Raw genomic sequence first — 13,385 nt, 5'->3', positions numbered from 1 at the left:
GAAGTGACTATTTTTTTACTTGACGTATAGTTGACTTACAATGTTATATTAATTCATGTGTACAACATAGTGACTTGATATTTTTACAGCTTATACTCCCTATAAAGTTATCCTAAAATACTATTGGCTACCTTCCCTATGATGTACATTACAGCCCTGTGACTTATTTTATACCTAGTAGTTTGTATCTCCTAATTCTCGTGCCTATTTTGGTCCTCTCCCCAGCCCCTTCCCTCAGATAACCACTGGTTTGTTCTTTGTATCTGTGAGTCTGTTTCTGTTTTGTTGTATTTGTTCATTTGTTTTATTTTTTAAATTTTTCACGTGTAAGTGGAAACATACAGTATTTGTCTTTCTCTGTCTGACTTACCTCACCAAGTATAAAGCCCTCCAGGTCTATCCTTGTTATTGCAAATGGGAAGATTTAGTCTTTACTTATGGCTGAGCAGTGACTTGATATTCGAGTTTCTCCCTTAATATTCTGTAACTATAAACTGAGTCACTGACAATCACACAAAGCCTGTTTACCTACTATTTCTACATTGATGCTATTACTGTATACCTACCACCCTACCTTGCAAACATTAAGAATGATGTGACGATAATACTTACGTAATATATTCTCTCTCTCTTTTTTTTTAAACATCTTTGTTGGAGTATAATTGCTTTACAGTGGTGTGTTAGTTTCTGCTGTATAACAAAGTGAATCAGCTATACATATACATATATCCGCATATCCCCTCCCTCTTGCGTCTCCCTCCCACCCTCCCTATCCCACCCTTCTAGGTGGACACAAAGCACCGAGCTGATCTCCCTGTGCTATGTCTGTCATACAGAGTGAAGTAAGTCAGAAAGAGAAAAACAAATACCGTATGCCAACACATATATACAGAATCTTAAAAAAAAAAAAGAAAAAGAAAAAAATGTTTCTGATGAACCGAGGGAAAGGACAGGAATAATGCATTCTCTTTTTGCATCTCCAGATTATCTTTTACCATTCTACAGAGACAGAAAATTCAGAACACTACAGGAAGAATAGGTCCTTAAAAACCTTTTGAAAAAGTACATTTGAATGGACTTACGTAAATATAGATGTATGCAGTTACTTCAAAGGAAATCTATTTAATGAAATGCATTTTATTATCTAACTAACATCCAAAAATAGCCAACAATCACACAACCAGGAATTGTTGGTTGAGCCTTCAAGTTTATTATGTCACTGTGATACCATACATAATAAATTATTCAAGACAATTGCTGTGTTATTGCTCATCTATTTCAAGGATCTAAGGAAAGTTTAAATGAGGCATAATGGCTTGTGTGCTAAATCATCATCTCAAACTGGCATTGCATTTCAGAGCATTTGCTCCTGGAGCCATGGCATTCTGGGCCTAGATATTGAACATCCCACATATTCTATGTCTTAGTACTTAAAGATAACTTACAATAAATTTAAAGTATAAAACAGTGGGGTCTGGTGTAGAAGTTAAAGCATCCTTTACTATGAAGGCTGCCTACTGTCTGTAAATACCTTTGGCTCATGCACAATTTATCTACCATTTCCAAAACCACTCATTGAAAATCTGGCTGAACATCAGTGTTTAGTTTTCCCCATGCTAAATTTCGGACGCCTCATTGAGGTTCAGCTGCTGGGAGTTTGAAAGGAACATGAGATTTTTTATTGTCTGGTGTTGGAGAATGGAGGCCACAAGATTTCATGACGTGACCTGTTGAACTCTCATCCCACTAAAGGTCCACAAGTTTTCCCTCGTGGCCACAATGCACTTTCTGATGTGTATGGCTTTGTTTTTCCTTTAGTTTTAATAAAGCCAGAGCCAAATCAAAGGGTATTTTAAGGTATATTCACCTGGTAACTGCTCTAAGTGTTTTAGATGTCTTAATAAAACAAAATTTGTACATATTCCATTTGGTAAATACATACTTTTCCACATCAAGTCTATGATAACAGTAAAGTGTTCTGTACGGGTGGAAAATGTCAGTTTGCCATTGGCATGAGTGTGTGTTTAATCTTCCTGCTTTTTGCCACCTATTTGCTTTCTGAGGTGTAACCATCTTTTCCTTAACTTTTATTCAGCTGTGTTGCTTTAATTCTTCACAAAAGACTTTTAGTATTTTGTGAACCTTCACATTTTGACCCGTAAATCATCAATCTTACAAGTTTTAATTTGGGAATAAAGATGACAAAGAGCTGAAAACTGACTTTCTGAACCAAAATTACTCTCTTAACACATATTTTTAAAGAGGAAAATTACTATGGCAGGTTGATTGCAATTTAAAACATCGTCTTTGGTGGGTTACAGGTATTTTAAGGTTCATAATTTCCATAATCATTTTTTCTGCCTATAAAAGTGCTTCAAATTTAATTTAAAATAACATCTGTATTAATTTTTATCATTTAAATGAAAGTTGATTGTTTCTAGAGCTTGTAATTCTCTGAAGTGTTGCATATCAAACTGTGCTCTCTGCAGAATTTAAATCATAAAATAAAATGTGCATGTTTTCCCCTGCAGGAATTCTATTTGAATCAAGCCCATCTTTAATTATTGTCAGAATGCACCATTAATAATTTATTAACGTTTACTATAGTTTATACCTTATACCTTAATACACCTTAAGCTCTTTTAAATATGTATAAATTATAATTTGAATATTATTTTATACAGCTTCTCCAGTGCTTGATTCACCTGTTACAAATTTGAATAATCTCATGGTACTGGGCATTATGGGATACTACTCACAGGAACAGACTTTAAGTAGGCAAAACTGAAGTCAAACTGTTAAGTGCATAATTATGGAGGGATGTGGCATTCTACAATTTTATGTCTACTCATTTGCTTTAATTAAGGTATGTCAGTCTTTGAAATCTTTTTGGGCTGCTAGAATGAGTATGTAGCGTACATTTCTGTGTGATTTTAGTTTCAAATCCAGGGATTGAATACAATTTAATATATTCATTGCAATTGGTATTGACAGTAGCTTTTGCAAGGAAAGAATCTTTGGGTCAAAGTTAATTTCAAAAGGTTATAGTGTTGTCAGTTCTACAAAATTGGGAGATGGAAATGTATATTAAATGTGTGACACTTTGTCAATTCCTAAAATGGCAAACAGTTAGCTATAGAATGCATGCAAATAACACTTCTTCCTTCTTTTGATGGGACGCTCCAAGGCATCAGAATGCCACCCAAACAGGGAAGCACTAAGGTTAAGACATCATTTGTGCACTGTCTGTTCCTGCATTACAGAGCATGCTGCTCGCTTCAGTATATTTCAAGCCTGAAGGATTTGTTGTACAGGAAATGCTATAGAGTAAATATATGCTGTGTGTGTATTTATCGCATCTCTCCCTCTCTGTTTTTCCATACCGTGTTTTGCATGCACACTCATGCATGCGCGCACACACAATATTCTGAATTCCTTCACATGCTTACTGCAAGTTACTTACGTAATTAGGACCATCTGCTCTTATTACCAACTTAGAATTGTGGCATTCTGTGATGCGACTGCAAATCATCAAGCAGCCTTGCCTTAGAAGAATAAGTATGCGTGATACTTCTAAAAGATTCTCAGATGTCTTGCAGAGATATAATGTAAGGCCCTGAAGAAGTAATGGATCAGTGAATTTTAATTTCAAAAAATCCTTTGATGGGCGAATGTTGTCTAACTTTTTACTTGTAAGTACTACTTCTTATTAAAAGTAAAGAAAAGTTTAGGGGAAGCTTAAAATATAGCTTCTCCTGTGCTAAGAAGTACATATTTAAAGAATAGCAACATCATGGTAGCACAGTCAGAACATCCAATAATGAAATCAACCCTCTTACTCTTCTTAAGGCAAGACACCACTTCTCAGCTGACAAGATTTTAGAATTAAATATTGAACTGTAAGCTAAGTAAATCCTTTTGTTGTTACCTTCCAAAGTAGTCATCGTTAAAAATCTGGTTGGTTATCAAAATAGCTGATTTCTGAATCTGTTTCTCTTTTAAAATGTACAGGTTTGAAAGACGCTAGCAGGACTGTTTTTTAAACAGTTCAAGAAAATTTTAGTTTTTTACTCATTCCAGGTCTAAATACTCTTGCATACATATTTACATGTCCCATATTAAAATTTATGCATTTTCTCATAGTTTACATATATATGTAAATGTATTTACATTATTTTATGTGTTTTTTGGTCTTCATATTGATAATGTTATATGCAAATTTAAGAAGCATTAAAAAATTATCCTTTCTGCATTTGAATGCCTACTAATCTGAGGTATACCCTTTAATCACTCTGGTTGCTATATTGCTCTTACCTCTTCCTTCTGTAAGGTGACCTGAAAGGTGATCATAAGAAATAGTAGTCATTTCCATTTTAAATATTTACTAATTATCAGTCTATAAGGTAAACTTAAAGAACCAAATACATGTGCAATGAGAACCATTCTTAGTGTCTGTGGTGTTGAAATGGCATGCAGGGCCAGTTTGCTGTACCCACAAACTGCACTCGGATCCCTGCCTGCCCTCTTGCAAATGCCAGACCCTAGACTAGAGTAGGGTCACTACAAAATGTAGATGTACCGACATTGTTCTACCACATCTGCTAAACTACACAGATACCAGTAGTGTAATTTTAATGGGAAAAAAAAGTAAGTCTGATTTCTAAAAATATATATTTTTTTATATATAGTATATATATGTATGTATCAATATATTTTGTATCTAATATCTTTGTTCAAGAATAATAGGGTGGAAATGCTGATCTAATTTTTCATACCAGAAAGAGGGGCTGACCGACCATGTTTCTCTCCACCGTAACCATTCTGCAGTTTCCTCCTTTGTCAGTGCTATTGATCTACCTTTTAAGGCAATACTAATACTACCATGGTCTTTTCCCAAGTTGGCATTCGAGATATCCATTGGCGGTGATTTTTTTTTTTTTAACTTCCATTTACTAGGTCTTACTATTTTCTATAGTTTTTAAATTTTTAGTTACTACAATCCTGAGCACAAATCAGGACATATTAATGTACCACTAATAACAATAGCACTAACCTGAAGAATGGTACTCATTCAACGCAAATGAAGATTGACACAGGAAGTTCTCATTTTTTCCTGTTTTGTTTCCTTCAAATACTTGGAAGAATCATGACATAAATCTGAAGGCATTAAAGCAACTTAAAAAATTAATGTCAGGTAATGAGTATATTGGTGAATAAGAAAGTAAAATGGAAGAAAATGCATCTACGCAAAACCTGCCTTTAGTCAAGTGTTTCTGCGGTTAACTGTGAAAGCTGAATTGCTTCTCCTTATTCTTAGCATTTCCTTATGTAGTGCTTCTCTCAGTAGGAGTTATGGCCTCTAGGAAGAAAACGAGATGTGTTTTTTAAGAACAGATGAAAAAAGAGATTGATGAATTTTGGGGAAATATGTGCTATGTAAAGTGTACACTGCAGTTTTCTTTCAGCTTTGAAACTTTAAAAGCAATGCACAGACTCTTTCTTCCCCATCATCCTTTCCCTCTCTTTGAATGTGCGCAGTGGGCGCTGTTTGATCACAACTGGATTTTCTCACAGCTTCACCTATAGAACAGCTATTGAACTTTACCATAAAGGCTCCTGAAAAGTCACATTTAAATTCTGTGGATAAATACTTAGCATTTCCTCTGAAATTTGATTGGACTAGATATTGGTAAAAACTTCCACTATGATTTGGACTTCTCTTTTTAAAAATTTTTTTTTATTACTTTGCATTTTTTTTTTGAAGACAGTACTTAGGGATGAAACCCATAGTCTGTTGATAACTCTACAAGTGTCATAAGAAATGGCTAAGGATTGAACAAATACATTTCAGAATTCATTCACTTTACAGAGATCCACTTTGCAATTTTGTTTTTGAACTCTAAAAAAAGATGCTGAATTTATAAAAGTAACAAGGAGATATTAACAGTGCAAATTATTAGAGATTAATTTTTCTGGGGGGGGCAATAAATCACTTTCAAAATACATTTGCCAACTAGATAGACTTAGTCAATGCAATATAGTTACATCCCATTTATTATATGAAAAGATTACAGCGTATTTTTAATAGTACAAAAGATACTTCTTAAACTGGCTGTATTTTCATAAAGACAGGAACATGGGTTTGGCTGATTTCTGAATGTGGAAGTGTAAGAATGAATTCTTACATTTGGGAAGAAATCTGGCTATCTCTGTGTTGAAAAAATGGAACCTCTTTAACTACTTCTCCATCTCCTTGAAGAATAACTTTTGTCTGTTTAACTCTTAATTAGACCTCATTTTTAAACAAAATTTATTTTTTTGGTCTGATTTGTCATGAGTTGACATAACTTGGAATAAAGACAATTTCATTAACTAAAGTATAATAGAATTTTGTCTTTGAAGGTATGCGGTTTTAAGTATATTTGCATTGGGTTTATGTATTTGTGCCTGCCTTTCTATATATATATTTAAAATATATGCATGGTATAGTAGTTCTGTGTTACTGCTTAAAAAAAAAACCAAAAAACCTCCAGAATTTAGTTTCTGTGGGCCAGGAATCTGAATGCCTAACTCTGTGATTCAGGCTCAGACTCCTCTTGAGACTGCAATCAAAGTGTTGCTTGGGGCTGCGGTCATTTTCAGGCTTGAGTAGGGGGATCCTCTTCCAAGCTCTTTCGTGCGCCTGTTGACTGTCTCCAGGTACTCAGTCACTTGTGGGTAGAGAGTGTTTCTTGCTATGTGGGTCTCTCCATGTGGCTCATCACAATATAGTAGCTGTCTTCCTCCAGAGTGAGGACTGATTGATAAAGGGATAGAAAGAGAGAGAGAGAGAGGAAGAGCGCCAAGATGGAAGCCATGGTCCTTTGGTAACCTAATCTCAGAAGTGCCATCCCGTATTTCACTCATTAGAAGTGAGTGTATGAATCTAGCCCATACTCCTAAGGGAGGAGGTTCCATAAAGGCTTGAATACCAGGAGGCAGGGGTCACTGAGAGTCATCTAGAGGGCTGCTTCTCACGTACGATCAAAACTTGCTGGAGATGAATTAAATTTCTGAAGCGTCTTAGTCATAGTGACATAATTCAGTGCAGGGAAATCAGCTGCCAAGAGTAAGCATTCTCTCCTTGTTCTCTCTGCCAGTTACTGGAAACTAAGAAAGTAATTTCATGTCTTTGCACCCCAGCTGCTTCCTCACTTTGTGTGTAAAAAGGTGTCAGTTGTCACATATAACCTACTTTTAAATATCATGTTGTTTTTTGATATTTAATATTTGAAAAGTATTATATTTTTTCGATCATAAATTATATTTCATTATTTGAAGAAATGGTTCTATTTCTGTTTACCTGAACAATTTATTCTTAGGTTATATAAGCAGAGGTAGCTTAGAGATGAAACATGTCAGTACGGAGGAAGAATGCCTTGGTTCAAATGCTTTGCCATTGCTAGCTGTGTACAAGTGACTTAATGCTTGTTTTCATTTTTTCATCTGTAAAATGGAGATAATAGTACTAACGTCATAGAATTGTTGTGAGGATTCTAATCCATATAAATATTTTGAATAGTGCTTATTATTGATTAAGCTCTCAGTTAAAGAATCTTTTTATTATTTGTGGAAATCACAGAAGTAGTAGTTGTATCAATAGTATTAGCAGCAGTACTTTGGGAAACAGTTTGAAATAGTATAAACTGTCAGTATTCAGCTAATAAATGGACTGCTTGAGCTTAAAAAGAAATAAGACAAAGGCTCCCATATACCTGTTGTTCTATTAATGAGTTCCTTGAAATAATTTTGAGCTCTTCTCCCAGAAAATAAGATTATATGGTACAAAAGGAAATACCACGTAAGATATTATTTTTTTGACAATTAACTGTCAATGAAAACAAAACCCAGCTTGGGTGACCGAATTCAGCCATGAGGTTTCATATATAGGAAAGAAAATTTCATACGGAAATACCCTACACAGGAGGCCCATCCTATGGAAAACCTGTGATGGGGAGATAATAAAACTCCTCTCTCTGGAGCTGAGTCTGTAACATCTGCGTTAGCAAACTGATACCTTAGAGGGAAAACCGAGGAAAGGAAGTTTTATTTTTTGCTTTGACGGCACTTAATGAGAAGTTGGTGTTACTTTATATGAGATCTAACAGCATTTAATTGATTAATTTTACCCTTCAACACGAACACTGTCTTAAGTGACTGGGGACCTCTGAGCAACGTCTAGAACTTGGCCTGGGCCGCTGTTGCTTGAAAACCGTGTTTGTAACATTTCAGGTAACAAAGGGGTACATTCACATAAGAAATTATCTTTTTAAACCAGTGGTTTAAGTGACGTATTACTAAAGTATGATTCATTGTGATGTCGCAAATTCTGTTTCATAGCTTCCTTGTTTGGCAGTTTTTTTCGTATGTATTCGTGGAATCCATGAGAACGTCCTCTGGTTGTCTCAGTGGGCTGTTTACCTAAATATCTATAGTAAGTAAAACTGTAATAATCTACAATTAAAAGAACCCCTCCAGAATTGGGGCTTTACATGGTGTCGTATGAAGTTGTGAGTCTGGAAATACAGTTTTCACGACCAAACCTTTTTAAATGATTCAACATCTCCACAGTGCACGCAATCATCAATTTATTCCCTATCCACATTTAATCTAGGCCACGTTTGGATGTATTTTTGGAGTAAATCTAACACTGTTACCTGATTTTCCTCTTCTTCTCAAATCTAATTAAATACACAGAGAATATTAACTTCAGTTGATGAAGTGACTGTGTGTATTACTGCCTAATAAATGCTAACACAAGGCCACCAATGGTCTGAGAATTCAAATTAACGCTGCCATTAAAGCAAAGGTCTAAAGCAAAGGGATTTGTCCTCTTTCACTGAGAAATAATTGAAAGAGCATGGAAAAAAAGTAGTTCACAGACAAATGGGTACAATATTTACCTGAATGAAAATGGGATCAGATTGAGCATTACTTCATCGACTACCTCTAGCAATTGCTATAGCTTTATTGCTGCTGAATTGCTTGTCTCTGTGGGTGTGTTTTATAGATTTTATGGTTAAGTAAGCACATAGTCATTACTGAGATATACAGAGTTGTAAATTGGTTCATTTATTAGGTAGGAATAACTTTAGAACTGATTGTTAGCAGAGAGATTACTTCTCATCAATCGCTTTGAGAGTCTGATGGATGTAAAGTGTCTCTTAGGGAAGAGAGAGGGCCTGCTATTGTCTTCGTCTTTATCAAAATCCCAACTTTCGCACGCTGCTGTAAGCACAATGCACCTTGCAGCAGACTTTCCATATTTAAAGTGGGATTATTTCTTGCTTGAGCTCTTTACATTTCTTTTTTTTTTTTTTTTTTTTTTTTAAATCCAACTTTCCATCTGGCTAAAGACCAAGATGACTATGAAAACTTTTATAAATCAGCCTTAAGAGTTTATCATTTCAGTATATTTAAAATAATCTTCCAAAGTTAAGCTAGGTAGACTAAGGCAATGTATTATCCTTATTAAATACTCCCTTGCCATCCTCTAGACCCTTGGATTCTTTGTGATATTATAACTGACACATCCAGCCAGGGATTACTTCTCTCTGGTCACCGTGCCTCTGTAATGGGTTGAGTGGATGCTCCTAGCCCTTTCCAGTGCCCCGCTCACACTGATAGAACAATTACCATACCACTAAGACGGTGTCTCAAAAGCTGTGCCATAAAGTATGGTTGGGGGATGTTACATAGAATATTTGTCCTTTGGTTATATCATGTCATCTTAAAAAGTTAGAAAAATTCCATGGAAGAATATGAAATATATATAATGCAATGATTTTTTCCCTAAGATATGCAGAATCTAACACATTAGAAGAAAATTATATATATTTTATATTTACTAAACTGTATCACATATATTTCAGTTGGCTAAATTATTACCACTATACCATTGACAAAACATTTCATGAATTACCTAAAAGATGATGATGATGATGATAATTCTGTCTTTTGCTTTGGCAGAGGGACTAAAGCACGTGTGGAAATTAAGTTCTTTTAGGTGATGATCAGACAGTGTATTTAAACTGCATCTTCTTTCAGGTTCGGGAACTTATTACTTTTTTTCCAAATGTATCTGAAGGTATTACTTCCAGATATTTGCCATGTCACTAAGAAAATCACAATATATCAGTATTTATTTCATTCACAAACTGTAAATCCAGTGGCATGATGCCATATATCTAAGTAAGCTACAATTAACTAGGAAGAATATGCTGTTTTGTAGCACTGTTTTATCAAAGCATACACATCCCACCCACGTTTACTTTTAAACAGCTCTCTAAGCAGATGAAAGAGTAGAAAGTGCTGTAGAAAATGAAGCTGAGGTTTGGGAAGGTGAATGCCTCCCAGAAACCCGGCCCCATTCTGATGCCACCATTAGTACTCAGGGAGTAGGACCAGGTTGGGTAGTTTCACTCCATTCATGTGCAGGAAACTGAGGCAAGTAATCAAAACTAGAATAAATAAAATATGCTAGTCTTCCTCCATCACAGATTTCCCTTACGTAAAATGAAAATTAGATCAAGTACATAACACTTGTGATCATCTGTTCCCCCCCTTTTCTCTGTATTAATAAGCTTGCACTTTTGTTTCAGTATATAAGCTGCAAGCTATTCTAAATTCTGAATTAAGGCACATATTTAGAGACCTTTAGCAGTAAAGTCACAGAGACAAGTGTTGAGCATTTAGATGAAGCTCTTGCACACACACAGAAGGAGGGCCTTTACACACACCTTCTAACACAGAGTAGACTAATTTGTGAGGGGAATATTTATACTGTGGGCTAGATCTAGAAAATATCCTTTGAGTAAGGCATACCAGATGGAAAGTAGTTGTACAGTGTTGATCATTACCAATAAAAAGATAAACGACATAGATTTGTTTAATTTATTGTTATTAAATTTTACTAACTATAAAACACATACTTCTAGGGTTTTCCAATGACTCGCTCAGTTTTTGACCCTCCAACCCTATGTTTCTATTTTAACAAAAGATTTAATTTTGTTTTGAATTTCCTGCTCATATGGACTTCATGCTTGAATTATTCTCTTAGGAAAACTAGATGCTTAGAATACTACGTAAATTTTTTCCCTGCTCATTATGGGGTCAGGTCAGAAGCCGGGCATTTTTCTTCCTTTTTGTTGACACAGTGGACCTACACAAACTCAGTGCACAGTGGTAGTTTTTAATGAGCGGAACCAGGAAGGAAAAAAGGGGAGGCTAAATATAAAAGAGCGTCAATGGCAAAGAAAGAAAGAGCGGGAGGGAGGGAGAGAGAGAAGGGAGGGAAGAAGGGAGGGAGGGGAGGGAGGAAAGAACAGCATTAGGACATAAAATAGGTAACAGCACACAGTGGGGAGTGATGGAGTATTGTTAAAGTCTTCAGGGTCCCTGAAAAGTCCTTACACCTTCATTACCCCCTGTTTGAATGTGTCGCAGTGGTTACTTCTTTTTTGCCTTGAAAGAGGCCTCGGGGCTTCAGCCTTCAGCTGGCCCACAGCCAGGGATCATGTGTCTGTAGATCATCAAGGAAGGAGGGAGGAAGGCAAAGAGTGAGCAGTGCTGGTGGCACACATTTTCTTGCACCCATGCTCAGTGGAGATCTGACTGTGTCAGTGGCAAAAAGAAAAGGTGAAAATCGCAGTAGAGGATCAATCGCCTTTCATTAGGGACTTCTCATGCTCCCTTAGCCTGGCAGATTTTCAGCACCTGCCTACATAGGACATTGCAGCAGAGACTGCATCTCTGGGCAGAGGCCAATCCCCTGATAAATGCTTTCAGAGCCTGGGAAGACTTTCCCAGTTGGGGGTCTTCAGTTAATGGAAGCCGAGGCGAGCTCCCTGCCAGGAGGGGACAGGTACAGTAGTGCAGTCAGGACACTGATTAAGGGCATCCGTGGGTTTATTTTGATCTGGAGTTGGGCTCTGCGGTCTGTGGTCTTCTCAGTAGAACACTCCAGGTTCTTATAAACGGAGGTGGAGACAACCTGAAGGACTTGACTTGAGGTCACATAAACTGCCCTGAGATCGCTGAGTTGCATGGGACTCTCTTTTCCTCTCCCCTGACTCTAGGGCCCCATCCTGGTTATGAATTGACAGGACACATGCCTGTTTGGGCCACTCTCCTGACCACCAGGCATCTGCCAATAGATTTTTCTAACATTCTAATTTATTAATTTCTGAATGATTTTTCCCTCACACCATCAAAAATACGTGTGACTTTTCAATTATTTTTTTCTGTATTCAGTATTTTATAGAGTTAATATGTATAGCTGTTAGATTAATTATGAATGGATTTATTTTTTTAAACCATGGCAAACGTGCTTTTGATTTGAATATATTTTTAAATCCTACTAATAGCATGATTTTGATTAACAAGAAGAAAAGGGTAATTTTAGTGTAGATGTTCAGATATAAATTTGAAACATTTCTAAAGCAAAAGTGAGTCGTCACTTAAATAACCCCATTGTAAGTGCAGAAGATTCATTTTGCACTTAAATAATCAACTAAAAGCAGCATCTGAACTTTATAATGTGCATGAAGATTGTATTTCCTGTGTTTGAATTCAATGGCAAGAATAAAAGTGGAGAAAAATATACATGGGGGAGGATTTCTAGAAACAAAATAGAGCTTTTTGGAAACAGTACACATTGTACCAATAGCATTTTGGCAAGTGTGCTATATATATATGGACAAAATACAGAGTAATTTTAAAGATTTGAGCCAGATAGGCAAAAATGATTGATTAAAGCAAGTTTGCTAAATTGAAATAATGGCCATTACCAGTGACTGTGAAACAATGAATCTTTGCCTAAAGCAGTGAGTGCAATAAGGCTTTTCATAACTTTTTGTATGCATAGTAAAGACTAAATTTGTTGCAGCATCCGCAGAGATTTAAATTAATTTCAGAAAGAAAATTATTACATTAATTTGTTTTCATCGAATATAATTTAGAATTAGTTATTCAGTAAGGGTTTTCCCAGTAGCCTTTAATAAAATGATAGAGATGGGCTTATGGGGAGAGAGTCTTAATTGTTCAGCATTCCATTTCTGTTTGACTCATTTTGGAACTTAGTTATTAGTATGAAGCAGCTTCAGTAAACTGGTGTTTGTAAACTAAAGTCCCCAACTCCCAGCTCTGCTTTCGTATTATTATTGCCTTTAAAGAAACACACACAATTGTTCTAGCCTACATTGTTGGAGGAACATTCCTATTGTTCTAGAAACATAGCATAACACAAAGAACTGATTTTAAATGTCATCTCAATCTGTTGAAAGGTACAGCTCTCAGAGGCTTGTCCTGTGGGTCCCTACGATACAAAGTGGGGATCTCGGGAACTT

This window comes from Balaenoptera musculus, chromosome 21 (genome assembly GCF_009873245.2).
Source record: "Balaenoptera musculus isolate JJ_BM4_2016_0621 chromosome 21, mBalMus1.pri.v3, whole genome shotgun sequence".
NCBI lineage: Eukaryota > Metazoa > Chordata > Mammalia > Artiodactyla > Balaenopteridae > Balaenoptera > Balaenoptera musculus.
This window is presented reverse-complemented; position numbering follows the sequence as displayed.